The following is a 17,060-nucleotide window of genomic DNA, read 5'->3' as shown; positions in this document are numbered from 1 at the left end:
CCACCACAGGCAGGCATTCCAGGGTTCTCCATTGCTATGGAATTTGCATGGCCCCGCCTACTGCCCTTCCCTTTCAAATCTGTCTGCAAAGCAACAGAATTGAGCTGCAACTAAACTTACTGCAGGAGTTTGGGAGATTTAAGTTGTAGTTTAGCCTGCATCAAGTCAGACCATTGTGACTCCTACTGGAGAATTTTTAGGAGTTATAGTTCACCTACACCCAGAACGCTATAAACCTAAACAATGATGGGTTTGGACCATATTTCCCATCCATACCTGATATGACCAGATTTGACTACTGGTGGGTTTCGAGGGGAATTGACCTGGACATTTAGGAGTAGTAGGTACTGGGATTTATAGGTAACCTCCAATGAATAAGTACTTCGAACCCCACCGATGATGGACCAGGACCAAACTTTCCACACAGAGCCCCCATAACCAATACAACCTAATGGACAAGCTGGGGGGAAAGAAAGTTATAGTTCACCTGCATCCAGAGAAACAGTGACCCCCACCGACAATGGACCATGACCACACTTCGCACAGAGAACCCTCATGACCAACTGAACATACTGCAGGTGTTAGTGAGAAGCCAGGCAGTGACCACCCAATGACATATCTGGACCACACTTGGTACACAGATCCAAAATGCCCAACTTTTCATACTGACAGGGTTTCGGGAAGATTGAGCCACGCTTCTAGGAATTGTAGTTCACCCACTCCAAACACAATACATAACATTGAAAGACAAATAAGGCCATTCTCAAATGACCCGGGCACCGCCGGGTCCCCAAGCTAGTATTCTATAGAAACAGAGAGAGAAAGGCTAGGACATAGGGCTCATGCATTATTTCATATGATATTATAGGGTGCTCCCCCGTGCAGATAAGGAAATGGTAAAGGAAGTCACAATCAAGTGTCATGCACAAAGATTGAGAGATAAAGTGAAATCAAAGAGAATAAGTGGCATGGAATCATCTTTATTTCGTTAATTCATAAGAAGGGGAAGAAGCTGATTTGTCTTGTTCTATTCGGGGTGGGGGGTATGTGTTGTTCGATATCAAAAACAGTGTAGAAATGCAGGACTGGAGCCAGAGTGGGCCTTCGTTGGGAGCAATAGCTAGCTGGATAATGTCTGGATGGTGCTGCTTAACTTGGGTGAGAAAGCCAAGCTGAGACCACTGGGGTCCCAAAGGATGGAGACCACCTTGGTCATGAAGGGTGGAGAACGCCCGTGGTGACTTCTCTTTAGCGGCCCTTCCCTCCTTGGTGTGCCTTGGCAGGCCCCAGCCCCTGGCTTCAGTGCCCCTCCTTGCCAACACCATCCCTTTCAATGCCCTTCCTTCCCTTTCAGGCGCAGCTGTGATGACCATTGTGAGTCCCTGCCGGAGTCAGCAGGTGTCCAGCCAATCAGCAAGTGGCTTGAGCCACAGGAAGGAAGGTGCATAGGGCATGATGAAAGCACAGGCAGCTGGAGGAAGGCAAGAGAGACAATGGGAGGAACACTCAAGGCAAAGAGACCTAGAAGAAGAGCAAGGCAAAGACTGCAGCTGGAGCTCATAGAAGGAATCAAAAGCAGAAGGTATGAGCAGCCAGCCTTGTTCCTGTTGTAGCTCAGCAAGCGGCAGAGGATTTTTCTGACATGTCTGAGGATGAGGGTTTTGATGGGTTTCAAAGTGATGACTATGTCAGTGCTAGGAGAGAATTGCTGGCAGTTGAGGCCGATGTTTTGCATTCCTATGATTGTTCAAGTGAAACCCGTTTTCTGGAAAATGGCCGTCGCTCAATGGGGAGTTTTCCCGAGGAGCCAATTAGGTTTGAGAACAGAGGGAGTGAAAAATAAACTAATTAGACATTCGGAGAGAGTCCGTGAGAAGACCTTGAAGTCCAGGTGCATTCGGCATGATCTCATGACTACTTGGTTGGGCTTATTTTAAATGTTGTTGGCTTTATGCCTCTCAGAGGAGACAACGTTGCCAAGGGATGGGATGGCTCTCCTGTCTTCCACTGCTCTCAAGTTCATGTTTCAAGTATCAACAAGTCCCTGCTCTCGTTCATGCCTTTGTTCGTTGAAGGGTTTAGCTTTGAGAAGTTCCTGTTGCCTTGTTCATGGACTTAAGTTTGAAGTATTGCTGTGGATTTTGGCACTTTTGACTTGGGTTATTGCTATTTTGTATTTGCTATTCTTGACCCTTTTGGAATTGCTCTTTTCCCCCTTTTTACCTGCTTTCTTCAATAAACATTCTTAGATAAAACTATTGGACTTGTGTGTGGTGCTGAGTGAAAAAGCGTTTCAGTGCTAGAGCGCAACACTTCCTGCCTCCTGTCCTCTGTTCGGTTGATTTCCCGAAGCAGTCCCTCAATGTTTCCCTTGTTGTATCCCAGCCACAGGCTGGCCAGATTCAGGATGAAGATGAAGGGGATTCTGGTTTTGGGATTCAAGATCAGCAGTCTGAGGCTGAAGTCAGCTCAGAGATGCAGTTTCAGTTTGAGCAGGATGAACTGCTGATTCCAGGAGAAACAGATAACGGTCAGGCTGACATTCTTCTCTTGAGAAATGATGAGGGAGAAACTTCAGCCTTGGAAAATAATGAGGGTGACGGTTTAGCTCCTGACCAGGTGCAAGAAAACGGTAGCACAAGCAATGAGTTATCTAGAGAGGACCGTTTGTCTTGGATGGGTTCCCAGGTCCGTAGAAGTGAGCGTTTAGCTCGCAAATGAGAGTCTAGCTGTGGGAAGAGAAATGCATTCCTGAGTTGTTATTAAAGTATGCTTTCACAGATTATTCTTTGTCAGAGCAATTCATCGCTTTATCTGTGTGGATGTTTTACCTTGCCAGCGTTCTTGGATCCTTGGGCCTTGTTCTCCGGACTCTATGGACTAATACCATGCCTTGTGGATTATCTTGGATTCTTGGACCTTGTTCTTTGAACTCTATGGACTAATTCTTTGCCTTATGGATTATTGTACTTGCCATGCTGTTTGAACCTATGGACCTAGCCTTTTTGGATCATTAGACATTTAGATACATTGTGCCTCTATTGGAGCTATTGACTCTTTCACTACAACTTTGAATTACCTTTTGATTGATTGCTTGATTTATATTCTGCTTTGCTTAATAAAAAATGGGCTGTTTGCATCCAGAACCCTTGTGGAGCAACTGGTTGTTGTTTGTTTGGACCATCCAATGCTGGGAATGAATAGGCAGGAAGAGAGGACGGGTGGGAAGCAGGGCCTCTGTCCTCCTTTGTTGGGTTGCCTTCATGGGTGTCTCTGACTTTCTCTTCCTTCCAGCCATGGCTTCCAAGGCAAAGGCACTGGCCAAGCCAGCAGTGGCCAAGACAGCATTGGCCAAGCCAGCAGTGGCCAAGACAGCAGCGGCCAAGCCAGCAGTGGACAAGCCAGCAGTGGACAAACCAGCAGTGGCCAAGACAGCATTGGCCAAGCCAACAGTGGACAAGCCAGCAGCGGACGAGCCAGCAGCAGACAAGCCAGCAGTGGACAAACCAGCAGTGGCCAAGACAGCATTGGCCAAGACAGCATTGGCCAAGCCAGCAGCAGCCAAGCCACCAGTGGACAAGCCAGCAGCAGACGAGCCAGCAGCAGACAAGCCAGCAGTGGACAAGCCAGCAATGGACAAACCAGCAGCAGTCGAGCCAGCAGTGGCCAAACCAGCAGCAATGGCAGACACAAAGGGCAAAGGTGGCAAAGCAAGAGCTAAAGAAACTGCCCAAAAGATCCACCAGCGGACATCAGCCATGGCCACTAACTTCCCTTTCAACATGGCTTCTCCCAAGAAACTGTGGACCGGTCTTCAGGTCGCTGCAGCCATCGGTGTTATCGTCTTTATCATCTCGATCTCCATCTGTGAGTCTCACTCTCAGTTTAGGGCAGTGGTTCCCAACCAGTGGTTCATAGACTACCATTGGTCTGCAAGAACTAAAATAGAGTCTGCGAAACATTTACAATTGTAAACCTTTATTCATTTTAATGAATCCTTTTCTATGTGGGCAGCGCAGGAGGCCGGGAGGAGGGCAAGCGATCGGTGTCAGGTGTCACGTTCTCACACCACCCAACGTCAGTCAGTCACACACATCCTTTTGTCTTGCTTGGCTGTGTCAGTACTAATTTGCTGTTTGGTGATTTGATGGCTCCAGTAGTTTTACTGACCGTGAGTCATAGAATCATAGAATAGTAGAGTTGGAAGAGACCTCCTGGGCCATCTAGTCCAACCCCCTGCCAAGTAGCAGGAAATCGCATTCAAAGCACTCCCGACAGATGGCCATCCAGCCTCTGCTTAAAAGCCTCCAAGGAAGGAGCTTCGACCACGGCCTGGGGCAGAGAGTTCCACTGCCGAACAGCCCTTCTCACAGGGAGGAAGTTCTTCCTGATGTTCAGGTGGAATCTCCTTTCCTGTAGTTTGAAGCCATTGTTCCATTGCATCCAAATCTGCAGGGCAGCAGAAAACAAGCTCCCTCCCTCCTCCCTATGACTTCCCCTCACATATTTGTACATGGCTACCATGTCTCCTCTCAGCCTTCTCTTCTGCAGGCTAAACATGCCCAGTTCTTTAAGCTGCTCCTCATAGGGCTTGTTCCCCAGACCCTTAACCATTTTAGTCGCCCTCCTCTGGACGCTTTCCAGCTTGTCAACATCTCCCTTCAACTGTGGTGCCCAAAATTGGACGCAGTGTGATTCCAGGTGTGGTCTGACCAAGGCAGAATAGAATAAGGGGGAGCAGGACTTCCCTGGATCTAGACGCTCTTCCCCTATTGATGCAGGCCAGAATCCCATTGGCTTTTTTAGCTGCCTCATCACATTGTTGGCTCATGTTTAACTTGTTGTCCACGAGGACTCCAAGATCTTTTTCACACGTACTGCTGTTGAGCCAGGCGTCCCCCATTCTGTATCTTTGATTTCCATTTTTTCTGCCGAAGTGAAGTATCTTGCATTTGTCCCTGTTGAACTTCATTTTGTTAGTTTCGGTCCATTTCTCTAGTCTGTTAAGATCGTTTTGAATTCTGCTCCTGTCTTCTGGAGTGTTAGCTATCCCTCCCAGTTTGGTGTCGTCTGCAAACTTGATGATCGTGCCTTCTAACCCTTCGTCTAAGAACAGAACCGGGCCCAGGATGGCCCTGCTGATAGTACTCCACTCTTGACTTCTTTCCAGGATTAACATGACGCATTGGTGAGCACCCTTTGGGTTCGTTCGCTTAGCCAATTACAGATCCACCTAACCGTAGTTTTGTTTAGTCCTCATTTTACTAGTTTGTTTGCCAGAAGGTCGTGGGGGACTTTGTTGAAGGCCTTACTGAAATCCAGGTACGCTAAATCTACGGCGTTTCCTTTATCTGTTTTTATATATATATAATATAAAACAGATAAAGGAAATCTTTTTGATACATCACAACAATTAACTGAAGCTGGTGCAAAATGCGGCCAGCGAGGTGGCGTATCATCCCAATTCTACAACAGCTGCACTGGCTACCGATTGAGTACCAGATTACTTTCAAGGTGCTGGTACTAACTTTTAAGGCCTTACATGGTTTGGGGCCGGCATACCTGAGGGCCCGCTTATCCCCCTACCAACCCCAGAGATTACTTCGGTCCAAATACCAAAATTTGCTTGAAGTCCCTAACATCCGGACTTATCGTTTGTCTTCCACTAGGCAGAGAGCCTTCTCGATTGTAGCCCCTCATTTATGGAATGCCTTGCCAGTTGAAACTCGAACTATCCGAGACCTACTTGCGTTTCAGAAAGCTTGTAAAACCTTTCTCTTCTGACAAGCTTTCAATGGGTGAAAACTCGGGGCTATGTCTGTTCTTATTGTTATTTCAAAGCTAATTGTATTGTTTTTATCTACTTCTGTAAACCGCTCCGAGCCAAATTGGGAGTAGCGGTATACAAGTCCAATAAATAAATAAATATCCTGGGTCTGTCTATTTTAGATTTGACCTCCCCCCCCCCCCCCCGCACCTTCTATCTATATATATAAAAGAGTGATGGCATCACAGCGACCCACAAAACAACAAAACTACAGGCCCCCCAACCTCGAAATTTGACGACACAACCCATCTTCCACGGCTCTAGGTTGATACAACAAAAAGAAAAGAAAAATAAAGTCCTAATTAGAGGGAGAGGAATAATTGCTTTTATCCAATTGCTGCCAGTTAGAAGCCTAAGCTCCTCCAACTTGGTCTCCTAGCAACCCAATAAAAAATAATAAAAAAAACACTAAAAATAATTAAAAATGCTAAAAAAATTAATACAATAAAATACTATAATAACAGAAAATAACTAAAAATAATACAAGAAAACAATAAAATATAATAAATAAAGAAATAACTTACAATAAAATTAATTTAAAAATACAAATAACGTCAAATAAAAATTACACAACAATTTTTAACCAATACCACCACCACTTTGCCACAGCAACGCGTGGCCGGGCACAGCTAGTTTTTTATATTCTTCTCTCAATAAACATTTTATTCCTGGACTACTGGCCTCTGGTGTGGTACTGGGTGAACGGGTGCCTCAGTGCTAGGGTGCAACAATGCCAAAGGGCCACATATATGATCTCAGTGCTGAAAGGGGGATCCTTGGGGCCATCTAGTTCAACGCCAGGACTCCCTTCTAACAGGCAGTTCTTGTCATGACAACAAGAATTCATCCTTTTCTCTCATCAACTTTAGATATCTTTTTGACGAGTGCAAACAAACTACGCTCCATTGAAAAACCTATGAATCACCTGAAGCATACAATGTCAATTGGAATGAGAAATAGAAATATGAACTATGCAAACTGTAAGTAGACAATGGCCCACAGTTCTTCTTTTCAGGTTGGTTTAGGGAAGGGAAGTGCCTTTGTCTCCGAGGGGAGATCAGGTGTCCCTTGTTTTAAGGGATGGCCCTTGTATTGGAGCGGGTTTTGGGCAGTTTCTGGACTGCCATTCACTGCTTTTCTTGCTTTGGGCCTGACTTTGCAGCCTCCTCCCCAATTATCATCTTCTTTCTCAATAAAACGCAATGTATATATGTATGTATGTGGTTTGTACCACAAGGGCTCCACTGTGGCTTGATGGGTCTGGATCACACTTACTCTTTGTTATCTGATTTAAAATAATTAAGGGGACTGAATTAAAAGAACTACCCTTTTTGGGCCCAGAGCAGAGGGAAAGGAAAGGAATGAAGCGGATTGGCTGTGACCAGGTGAAGTGGCCCTGTGTCATGTAACTAAGAACGAAAGGGGGCAAAGCAGATTGGCTGCTGCTAGGTGATGTGTGTATAAGGGGAAAGAAGGGAGCAAGGAAATACTCATCTTTCTTTTGTTCCCCTCAAATGCCTTATCGAGAACATGAGAAATTTCCACCATGTTTTTGAATATCAACATCTACAATGTGTAATGGCAGCAATTTCCCAGTGTGTGGTGTATATCACTATACATTCCAATTAGAACCAACTGCTCCCCACTTAAAACCTATATTAACAAAATGAAAAATTTAAAATCATAATGAACTTCCCATGGCCTCCTTAAAGGCACACGATGGAAATATTGTTGTCCTTCCACTAATGTTGTCGAGCAAATTCCCCTCCCAGACGTTTCTCCTGAGAGACCTTGCTCAAAGCCTCTAGACCAGGAAGCAGCTTGGGATTTTGGAGTTAAATTTGGTTTTTGGGACCCCAAGCTTGTCCCTTCGTGGTCGCCAAAATGTTGTCGAGCAAATTTAGGGCGATGCCCTCTGACCGCAGGATTCGATCCTGGCCAGCGTGGGCACTGCGAATTAAAACCCTATTTCCCACAATAATCTCACCCAGATCTTGAAGAGAGAGAACCGAGTTGTCTTTATTTCAAATCAGCTGACGCGGATGTCAAGACGCAATCGTTCGCAGTGATGACATGTCACATAATACAGTGCAGCAATTTTTATAAGCAAAAAGACAGGCGGAGCAATTCAAATCTCCCTCCCCGCCTTTCCCCGCCCAGTTCCACTCTGATTGGCTCTTTGACTGGGTGGCTCAAAATCCCCCCAATCAGATAGCTTCCTACAGTCTACCAATCAGGGACAAGGGGCGGGCTGAGCAGCGATTAATGGACAGCCAAGCAGATTATGAAAAGGATGGATGAGTCAATATGTCCAATCTACATATGTGTCTGACACGCTGCTCTGGTTTATTGACAAAGGGAGAGCTGTTTCCTGAATAATTGTGTGGATGAAGGGTGAGCTATTCTTCCTTCTGATGGCCTGCTCCGAACTCAGAAGGGGGAACAGCCCGAATAATTGTCCATGCAAGGGTAGGTGATAATCTCCTCTGGGCAGGGTACTCCAGCCCATCTGGGGGGGGGGGGCTGTCTGCACATAGCTGAGTCAAACCTCAGTCACTCTATTTTTTCATATATGAGGCATTTTGGGAAGGGAGACATATAGGAATACATTCATAGAATCAGAAATCATTTTGCCCACTCCCAGCCACCCAAAGGTCTAGAGTTCATAAAGTTTCCAAGGGAAAAGATTGTAAAGCATGTGGTTTAAAACTGGCTTTTTTCCTTTGCTAACTCCTTTGTCTGGGTAAACAAAAGGGAGTGCTTTTGTCACTGGTTAAGGAAAGGATTAAGGAAGTTGTTATCTCTTGCCTCAGGCTAAAAGGTCAAACACCTTTTGTGCAGAGATTTTTAGTAAACCACAGTAAACTCCAGTAAAAAATCTCAATCACCTTCTGCTATAAATATATGAAATATAGGACATAAAGTCTTGATTTTTGAACTATCTTTTACAAAGTCCTGGGGGGGGGGGGTCACCTCGATCACACTAACACAGACATGGGCAAACTTGGGCCCTCCAGATGTTTTGGACTCCAACTCCCAGAATTCCTAACAGCCTCAGGCCCTTTCCTTTTGCCCCTCAGCCGCTTAAGTCACTGAATTCTTGGCAGCAGATGTTCCCACCTCAACATCTTTAAACTTACTCACCCAACGACGCACAGGACTCACATCAACACAATCCCCATAAACAGCTTTGCATTCTCTGAGGAATCTTCTTTGGGGTGACACCTTCTGCTGTCAAGAATTTAATGATTGCATGTTGTTTACGTCTCATTGACCGCCCGTCTGCGCAGGGTTCCATACTTCACGCTTTAACAACACAACCGTTCAATGCTAAGGCTTCCCGGCAAATGGAACGAACTGTAGACGAGAGTCTGCTGAACAAGCCAGGACCTGCCGCAGACCAGGACTGCCATCTGTTGAGGAGTTATGAAGGTGGAGGCATTACTTTTCATTCAACCCTCATAGAGAAACTATCACATACCTACCCCCGTGGGTTCTGTTTGGTGTTTTATCCTGACAGGCCTTTTGGGGGACATTTCCGAAGGGAGAAAAGTGGTCCAGGCGCCTCTCGCAATCCACGGGCCACCTGCTTCGGGTTCTTGGTGGACAAATATTTTGGAAAATGCCATTCATAACCTTTTGGAAAAACTCCTTTTGGAAATCATAACTTTTAGAAAAGCATGACCTTTCAGAGAAGAACTGAAAACCCTTTAGAGTATAACCTTTTCTTGTGGAATACAACCTGATTTAATTATGCAAGGCAGTGGTTTCAGTTGTTAGACTGAATAACTTGTTATCTCTGATCAGTTAGGAAAACAGAGATTTGCCAGTGCATAAAACAGCAGAGCTTTGGAAGCGTTTTTCAGTGCAAAATATATATCTACTCTCCCATAAAACAATTTGTTTTATATCATGCACTCAAGAGACAAAAATGAAGTTGACTTTGGTAAAAATAACATATTTGGTTTACTCACAACCTTCATGTGTTCAGCATACAGAGGTACACAGTCCAGCTTCAGATATTTTTGAGATGGTTGTCAATGTAAGATCGCACTAAAAAGAGTAATAAGATATCTTAAGGGCACCATTGATTATTGTTTACTATTTGGAAACAATGAAGAAGATATTGATTGCTTTTCTGACAGATCTGTCTCAGGCATAATTGTGAAATTTGCTGGCAATATGTTAGTATGGCGATCCCGTAAGCAGAATAGTGTAGCATGTAGTACCACTGAATCAGAGTATGCTGCTTTGTGCGAAGTCATAAATGAGATTCAATGGTTACAACAACTGTCAGATGTTGGAGAGCAATGTAAAATTCCTATCGTGATTAAAGAGGATTCACAAGCCTGTATTGCAATGACAGAAACTGAAAATCTGAAAAACAGAACCAAGTATATAGGAGTTAAATTGTCAGAGTAATGCGCACAGCGTAGCAGCAGATGAATGATGTCAGTGGAGCGCAGAACGAAGGAACGTCAGAGACGATGTAAAAAGTATGTACAAAGTTTACTGAACAAAACAAACACTCCTCTCTGGCTCCAGCCACACATCCAAGGTCAATACAGCTTCTTACCAAATGAACTCTTTACACACTATACCATTTCCTGGATGATGCAATACATGCTAGACACAAATTTCATTTAAACACTACTAATACACACAAAAAAGTGAGTTCCTTCCTCTTGCTTCAGCTACCAGCTACCAGCGACCAGTTATCAGTCATCAGTCATTGGTTGTTAGTTGTCTGTCTGCCTAGTCTGTATGTGCTGTATTTGCTGCTCTACATAGTAAAACTGTGTGCATTGATTTTACTGACATCTCCCAGTGTCCGTTCTTCTACGCTTCAGAGCTTCCCAGCTCCAAAAGCTTCTTCACAATGAGATCGAAGGTGACCGATGATTTAAGGAATTCATAGTTTTGACAAGGACATCAGGCTGGATGTCTTGGTCAATTTGCAAAGACCACAATAACAATAACAAGGACCCTTCCCATGTTAGATAGTGTGTACATTTTAATCAAGGCTTATGTCCTACATTTCATATATTTATAGCAGAAGGTAACTGAGATCCAGTTTTAAACCACATGTTTGCACTGCTTATCTTTCTGCTTTTCCTGTATTGACACACATTTCCCAGTATTCTTTATTCTTGTGAAAAATGTCTTATATTGAAGAATGACCGAGACCTGACCTAGGAATGAACAAGTTGCAGCACCTCAGAAGGAAATCCCTTCCACCAGGAAACTGTCAGACACCCATTTCTTGCATGGACAATAGATTTGGTCTCCCCCCCTTCATTGAACGTCGGAGCAGCCCATTTAATGCAAAGGGTGACCATCTGGTTCTCGGTTCACTTACAAAAAGTCTACGATGGCCTCAGCTGTCAACATGGACATGACACCTTTCAAAATCAAATACAGCCCATCACCAGAATTTGGCAAAGCCTGCCAGACCAAAATGTATATTTACACCCCAAGAAGCAGTCTAGAAACCCCTCCTGGACATTTACTCCATGACTCAATCATAATTCCTCGTTAATCCCCAGCAAGTCCATTGTTCCTAGATAAACCCGCCTCCTCATCCCTGATTGGTGGGGGAAGGACCCATCAGCGCATAGGAAGGCGGGGAAAAGGTGTCGCGCGGAATTCAATCCACACCTCCCATATTTTTGTTATAAAATGGTTGATCTGTAAATGTATGTCATGACTCTTGACGAACCATCGCAGATGTCATCCTTTTCCAGCTGAAACTGAATAAAAGTCGGAGTTCTTTCTTCAACATCCTGAGGGTGAGAAATTCTTTGGCTAAACCTTGATTGATCCATAGCGGCTCCCCCTCTTGCCAGGATCCTCGGACTCACGCCCGAGAGAGGAGCGGGGGATCCCCTTCAAGAAGGAAATCCCTAACGAAAAGAGCTCGATATCAACAACGCTGATAATGGTTCCCTGTCCCATCCGGCCATGGTACCTCTCTTGTAACAAAACAGCTCTCAACAGGTCACATAGTCAAAAGGAGAGAGAGGGAAGGAGAGGAGCATGTGGTCTGCTGCGGCCTCTTTTATCACTTCTCAGAAAACACAGAGTAAAGGAAGCTGCATACCAGAACATACATACAGGAAGCAGGAAGCAGCAGGGTCATAGACATACAGATTGCTAGAGAAGGCTTGAAGAAGGTTGTCATTTCCAACAAAAGAAAGGCAGAGAAGGGGGCATCCGGTTCTGTGATTCTGTGAGACGGACTCCAAAAACCCATCCTAACTCTAGAAATCTTTGCAGATGCCAGATTGTCAAACGAAGTGGTGAAGTTACCATCTCACATAGAAAACACTCAGAGGGAATACGGGGAACAGAAGAAAAAATATCGTAAGTATACGTAGCTCGAGATACGGCCCCACTTTGCCATTTGGGAAAGCGTGGCTGAGCAAAGCCCTTTGACTCTTGACCCCGGTCATCCTGCTCACCCCAGTCTCTTCGTTCTGCGCTGGTGCAATGGGTTAAACACCTGTGCTGTTGAACTGCTGACCTGAAGGTTGGCAGTTTGAATCCACGGGACAGGGCGAGTTCCTGCTCTCAGCCCTAGCTCCTGCCAACTTAGCGGTTTGAAAACAAGCAAAAGTGAGTAGATAATAGATACCGCTTAAGTGGGAAAAGGCAAAAAGACGCTCCAAGCCATCATGCTGGCCACACGACCAGGAGGTGTCTATAGACAACGCAGGCTCCTCAGCTTGAAAGGGAGACGAGCGCCTCCCCCAGAGCCAGAGATGAGCACCGCCTCCAGAGCCGGAAATGAAAGGAGAAGCCTTTGCCTTTGTCTGTGTTTGTGTGTCTCATTGTCGTCGTAATCAAGGCACTGAAGGTCTGCCTGTGTCTGTTTATAGGCTGTGATCCGCTCTGAGTCCTCCTGGGGAGAGGGGTGGAATATACATAACGTGTATTATTATTATTACTATTATTATTCTTAGGAGCCTTGTTCAACAAAGAGACCAAGTCTGTGAATGGCTGGGACATCTTTGGGAACAATCTCTACTATATTTCCAAAAGCAAAAAGTCCTGGTTTGATGCTGAGAACTTCTGCCAGTCCAGAGACTCCCACTTGGCCTCCATCCTGACCAACGAGGAACAGGTTCCGTATCTCCTTCCTTCTTCCTTCCTTCTTTCCTTCCTTCCTTCCTCCCTTCCCTCCCTCCCTCCCTCCCTCCCTCTCTCCCTCCTTCCTTCCTTCCTTCCTTCCTTCCTTCTTTCCATCCTTTCCCCTCCCTCCCTCCTTCCTTCCTTCCTTCCTTCCTTCCTTCCTTCCCTCTCTCCCTCCCTCCCTCCTTCCTTCCTTCCTTCCTTCCTCCTTCCTTCCTTCCTTCCTCCTTCCTTCCTTCCTTCCTCCTTCCTTCCTTCCTTCCTTCCTCCTTCCTTCCTTCCTTCCTTCCTTCCTTCCTTCTTCCTCCCTCCCTTCCTTCCTTCCTTCCTCCTTCCTTCCTTCCTTCCTTCCTCCTTCCTTCCTTCCTTCCTCCTTCCTTCCTTCCTTCCTTCCTCCTTCCTTCCTTCCTTCCTTCCTTCCTTCCTTCCCTCCCTCTCTCCCTCCCTCTCTCCCTCCCTCTCTCCTCCCTCCCTCCTTCCTTCCTTCCTTCTTTACTTCCTTCTCCTTCCTTCCTTCCTTCCCTCCTTTCCCCTCCCTCCCTCCCTCCTTCCTTCCTTCTCCCTCCCTTCCTCCTTCCTCCTCCACTCTGCCACGCTGTTTCTCTGCATCGCTCCCTTGCCAAATGGGCGCTTTAATACTGCCATTTCTATGGCTGTCCCCTCCGCTTCAATGGCATCATGACCAACTGATTCCTTTATTATTACTCCTGCTATTTGCTTATCGTATATCTATTGCAGCGCCACAACGCAATGACACCATAATGCGTTCACTCTCTTTTGCAGAACTACATCGCTGCTCAGATTGTGGACCCTTTCTGGATTGGCCTCACAGACGAAAACGTGGAAGGCCACTGGGAATGGTCAGATGGCTCCGAAGTGACGACAGAGTGAGTGCGGTACGATGGGCTTTTGGGAGGGATGGGCTTCCTTCTGGAGGTCTGTGTCCTTGGCCTCCTTTGGGCAAAACGCAGAGAGGCCTCTGTTCCGCGTGTCCCTGAGGCCCAGCCTGGGCGGAGCATGGAAGGCCACCTCCATCAGCCCAGCCCAAGAAGGAGGGGCCCTTGTGTCCCCAAATGGGAGCCACTGGGGAGAGAGGGAAGCCCCCTTCGTGGCCAACACACAGTCCCAAACCTTCCAAAAGGCTTCTAAAACGGCAACACTTCTCTTTTCCCAAGAACAATGCCAAGGATCAGATCTGTGTTTTTCCTACAGCAGAAACCAACTCTTTGCAACGTAAAACGACTCCAAAATGCACTCCTTCCTCTTCCTTTGAGAAAAGGAGGCAACGTGACCAGAATTCTGCTTTCCCGTGGCAGATCTGCCACTCCCCATACACGATCTCCACAGAGCATGGCGGGTGAACAGCTCCCTTTCTCTCACACTTTTTGAAATATAATGAGGTCCCTTATATAGCAACTAGCTGTGCCCGGCCACGCGTTGCTGTGGCTTTTTGGATTTGTTTGTTGGCCAGGTGGATTAGCAGCAAACTCTCAAGCAACCAGAGATGACTCTCAGTTATCCGACATCGACCGCTCCCCACGGGTGCCGGTTAAATGAGAGTCGACTGTCATAGCATTAATGCAAACTCTCAAGCAACCAGAGATTACTCTCAGTTATCTGACATCGACCGCTCCCCACAGGTGCCGGTTAAATGAGAGTCAACTGTCATAGTATTAATACATACTCTCAAGCAACCAGAGATGACTCTGCGTTATCCGGCATCAACCATTCCCTTGGGTGCCGGTTAAATGAGAGTCGACTGCCATAGCATTAATACAAACTCTCAAGCAACCAGAGATGAGTCTCTAATGTCCTGACCATTTCTAATTTAAACTAAACATCGAAACTGAGGCCCTGGGCTGATTGGGTTGCTAGGAGACCAAGTGGGCAGAGCTTAGCCTTCTAACTGGCAGCAATTGGATAAAAAACAATTATTCCTCTCCCTCTAATTAGGACTTCATTTTTCTTTTCTTTTTGTTGTATCAACCTAGAGGCGTGGATGATGGGTCGTGTTGTCAAATTTCGAAGTTGGGGGGCCTGTAGTTTTGCTGTTTTACCGGTCGCCATGATGCCATCACTCTTTTATATATATAGCAATATTTTGTTGATGTCGTCTCAAAGTTGTAAATTACTGTCAGGTTGTTTGGCCAGCCTGAAACACCCTGGCTCCATCTCAGTTTCCCGGCAGATGTTAATTCTTCTTGATTGGTGTTGGTAAAGACAAGCCTTGTGTTGACTTCCTTCTTAACATTGTAAACAATTCCTTAACTTAAAAGAGCCATTGTCTCCAATTATGTAAACACTTCCCCCCAAAGTTAATCATTTGCCATAGTTCTCATCAGCAACTTTTAATTACAGTTCAACAAGCAGGTAATTAGTCATTGCAGGCCTTAATAATTCCTTTTAGAATGGTGTCTTCCAATTATTAGGTTTCATTCATTAATCTTTCATACAATTGTTTCAAACCGTATCTATATATATAAAAGAGTGATGGCATCACGGCGACCCACAAAACAACAAAACTACAGGCCCCCCAACCTCGAAATTTGACAACACAACCCATCATCCACGCCTCTAGGTTGATACAACAAAAAGAAAAGACAAATAAAGTCCTAATTCGAGAGAGAGGAATAATTGCTTTTATCCAATTGCTGCCAGTTAGAAGGCTAAGCTCCTCCAACTTGGTCTCCTAGCAACCCAATAAAAAATAATAAAAAACACTAAAAATTAATACAATAAAATACTATAATAACAGAAAATAACTAAAAATAATACAAGAAAATAATAAAATATAATAAATAAAAAGATAACTTACATTAAAATTAATTTAAAAAATTGCAAATAACGTCAAATAAAAATTACACAACAATTTTTAACCAATACCACCACCACTTTGCCACAGCAACGCGTGGCCGGGCACAGCTAGTATCATATTAAATCCACATTTTTCAAATCTGCACACCATATTTCATCACGACAAACCCTCCTGACAGATGGCCATCTAGTCTCTGCTTGTTCTACTAGCCATAAAAAGACCCCCAGAGAGGAGAAGGGAAGGTCATCCCCAAAGTGCCAGCCTCAGGCGCTGACCAGAAGAGAGCGGAGGGAACTGGCCCTGACCGCCCGTCCCTCCCTCCCTCCCTCCCTTCATGGGGCCCTTCCCTCAGGTAGGCCTCCGCACCAGCTTCCTCGTTGTGTCTGAATCCTCTTCCCATAAAGGCACTTCCCCCCTCAGGGACTGGGCTGGCCGCAAGCAGAACTTCTCCAGGGACCACGAAGCAGCGGAGAAAGACTGCGCCTTCGTAGAGCATTCCCCTGGCCACTTGCGCTATTCCTGGAAAGACGGTAATTGCTACGGACTCAAAAGATGGGTTTGTAAGGAAGCCATAACGGTCACAAATGATAAATTCAACCAAGGTTTCTGAAATGATATGAGGAACCAAGATGGAATGCTGCTGCTTTCAGTCTCCAGCTTTCATAGGTGCCTGCCCACAACTCATGGAATAAACCTGGTCCATGCAACCTCCACAGAGGGACTGGTGTGCCTGTGTTTTATTCGGTGCAAATTGCAGTCATCCTCTTGATCCCAGTTCAGTCCGGGGCTGGCTGTTCCCTTGATAAGGAGCTCCCTACGGAAGGGAGGGTCGAGCTAGAGCAGGTGTTACGAGTCAGACGCCAGCCAATATAAATAACTCAGTTTATTGCAGATTAATAACAGGAGCTAGTTACAGAGAACGGTCAACTCCTTTGTTTAAACAGCTCCACTGGCTACCAATAAGTTTCCGGGCCCAATTCAAGGTGCAGGTTATTACCTATAAAGCCTTAAACGGTTCAGGACCTGCCTATCTCCGTGATCGCCTCCTCTCCTACGAACCAACGCGAACCCTAAGATCATCCGGGGAGGCGCTCCTCTCGCTCCCGCTGTAGCGGAACCTTTGTGCTACGGTCCTTGCGAGCGCAGTGGGAGGGATTGGAGACGGACAACTGGAGTATTTCCAAGAAAACAGTTTTATTGGCAAGTGGCCACTAGGGTTCCCCCTCGCACAAAATAGGTGCTTTCCCAGGGAGAACCCCCAGCAGCGGGCTGAGTAAATATTTATAC

General features: G+C 45.7%; 3 protein-coding genes and 1 long non-coding RNA gene across 8 annotated transcripts in view; 3 read left to right on the top strand and 1 right to left on the bottom strand.

Annotated features, from left to right (window-relative positions):
• LOC134294681 (loricrin-like) overlaps positions 1-17,060 on the bottom strand; it is a 676,447-nt gene that overhangs the window by 441,211 nt on the left and 218,176 nt on the right. The gene's annotated exons all lie outside the window — the stretch shown is intronic.
• The window catches only part of LOC134294684 (oocyte zinc finger protein XlCOF6-like), a 196,020-nt gene that overhangs the window by 48,809 nt on the left and 130,151 nt on the right, over positions 1-17,060 (top strand). The gene's annotated exons all lie outside the window — the stretch shown is intronic.
• LOC134294654 (zinc finger protein 658B-like) overlaps positions 1-17,060 on the top strand; it is a 334,996-nt gene that overhangs the window by 281,377 nt on the left and 36,559 nt on the right. The window lies entirely within an intron of this gene.
• Positions 1,425-16,491, top strand: LOC103281484 (cytochrome c1). Of its 3 annotated transcripts, XR_010001424.1 has the most exons (8): positions 1,425-1,582; positions 3,295-3,336; positions 3,397-3,867; positions 6,697-6,807; positions 12,104-12,190; positions 12,790-12,950; positions 13,742-13,845; positions 16,194-16,491. It is a non-coding gene; the product is annotated as a cytochrome c1 (long non-coding RNA). The 3 variants fall into 3 exon arrangements; XR_010001423.1 differs by having other exon boundaries at positions 1,426-1,582; positions 3,295-3,867; XR_010001425.1 differs by lacking the exon at positions 12,790-12,950 and having other exon boundaries at positions 3,295-3,867.

Source organism: Anolis carolinensis, unplaced genomic scaffold, assembly GCF_035594765.1.
Source record: "Anolis carolinensis isolate JA03-04 unplaced genomic scaffold, rAnoCar3.1.pri scaffold_18, whole genome shotgun sequence".
NCBI classification, from domain to species: Eukaryota; Metazoa; Chordata; class Lepidosauria; order Squamata; family Dactyloidae; genus Anolis; species Anolis carolinensis.
This window is presented reverse-complemented; position numbering and strand designations above follow the sequence as displayed.